This window comes from Lactuca virosa, chromosome 6 (genome assembly GCF_052849685.1).
Source record: "Lactuca virosa cultivar CGN04683 chromosome 6, Lactuca_virosa_CGN04683_v6, whole genome shotgun sequence".
NCBI classification, from domain to species: Eukaryota; Viridiplantae; Streptophyta; class Magnoliopsida; order Asterales; family Asteraceae; genus Lactuca; species Lactuca virosa.
In genome coordinates, this window is record NC_136431.1 from 9,084,641 (window position 1) to 9,086,875 (window position 2,235).

Consider the following 2,235-nt stretch of genomic DNA (forward strand, 5'->3'; position numbering starts at 1 on the left):
TAGTGTGCTGGTTAACCACACACGCTCCACTAACGACTTAACAAGGTGAAAAGTGTAATTTCATGGATTAGCACCATTTTCACATTTTTCCTAAAGTAACTAAGATTGGGAATTTAATAAAAGTTTAGTTACTTTATATTTATCATTATACATTTAATGAGGGAGAATTAATGTCCTATCCTACCCGTTCGGCTAACGACCCTCCACCAGTTAAGGAAGCGGTGGGTGAGAGTGAACACCCATTAAACTGCCATTTTATAGGCAGTAACCGTATACCCCCTTATAGACCGACTTCGTGAATGAGGCCTACTAACGGTAAGGCTGACTTTTTACTTATACATATAATATATTAAACTTTTAATATTATAATTATGGATTTATTAATACTCTTTTAATTAATCTTTTAATTAATTATCAACAAAGCCATAATTAAAGCCTTTAATTCCAAACTTAAGTTATGAAGTCAGAAGGTTTAGTATTTAACATTTCATAATTAAAACATTTTTAATAAAATTTTAAACTCCAAATCTTGAGGGCAAATTTTGAACTATTCAAAAACTTTTGGTTACCATAACTTATGTGTTTAATGTGGTTTTTATGAAAATCTTTTCATGTTCCATAACTTGAGGACAAGTTATGGAAGACTTTAAAACCATTTAAAAATGACTCTTAAAAATGAGACCTTTCATTTTCCATAACCTATGAGTTTTAATAAGCTTTTAAAAGAAAAAAACTTTTCACTTTCCATAACTTGAGGACAAGTTATGGATTTCATTAAGGCAATTAGATCATATTTTTAACTAACAAAAATTATCAAATAATTTATTCATGATCTAACTAAACTCAGAAGAACAAGATAATTCATATCATTAATCTTCAAGAAATTAGCATAATCATATAAACTAATACAAATCTTGAAAATATGACGATTATCTTAAAATTGGACAAGCATGATCATTACTTTATGAAAAAACAGATTTCATGGTTCAAAAAACAGTTTGGGGTAATGATCCTAATCCAATTTCTGGCCAAAACTCGAAATTTTGTACCCTGGAGCACCTACTCGACGAGTTCATGAACTGTACTCGCCGAGTTCATGCTCTACTGAGTGGACTCGTCAAGTCAGTTCATGGACTCGGCGAGTTCATCAGACAGAATGAAGAAAATCGATTTAAGCTTTGAAAATTAGACAAACATCAAATATAATAGAAAACAACACATGACTTTGATACCACTGTTGGGTTTTGGTATACTACAACATACTATGGTGCACATACAACCCTAAATGCCTTGGATCTATGTTTTCTCTAATTATACATGCAATATTGTTTCCAAAGCATTAAGCCTACAACTAGCATACAATTGACATAAACAACATAAAAGTGAGTTATAGAATTACCTCTTGGTTGTAGCTTGTAGACATTGGCCTTTAAGAACTTAGTGCCTCAAGTGTTGCACCTCAAATGGTTCACAAACACAATGAACAATTGGAAGACTTTTGAGAGAGAATATCCTAGCATACAAATCGCCTCATATGAACTCATAGAACATTAGGTTGGTGATTTTAGCTGTGGGGTGCTCTATATATATGTTAGGAATCCAAGAGTCATGGGTAAACCCTAATCGATACTCTTGGGCTTATTATCCATGATCCATGATTCGAGTGGGCTAACTCTTTATGGATTCTTCCATAAACTTAGTCCATCATGTATCATAAGCCCAAAACATATATATAACTAATTTACACAATTAGTTCCCATTAATTTAATTAGTCTCTTTTGATTACCAAATTAATTCTTGATCATAACTAATTAAATCATATGATTTCATATTAATATATTAGAACTTATAATATGTTAATAAATCAAAAATAACCTTTTCTCAAAAGTCCATCCTATCAAATTGTCCTGGTGAAGGCAACCCAAATGGACCATGCTACTCTCGGATCAAGTACGTACAAATTATAGTTATGGGCTTAGACACCTAATCCAACACATAAGACCTATAACATTTGGTCCTTCATATTCAAACGACTCTTCATGTTTGAGCCATTCCTCTTTTCTTTCCAGCTTTGCAATGAAGGCCTTTGGAGGAGAGATGTTTTCATTCTTCATGTGTGACAACAACTTCTTGTATATAACCTCATAGTTTTCAAAACTTTGAGATTCATTATTCTCTTTACAATCTCTGGCAAAGTGATCATGACTTCCACAGTTGAAGTAATTTCCTACATTC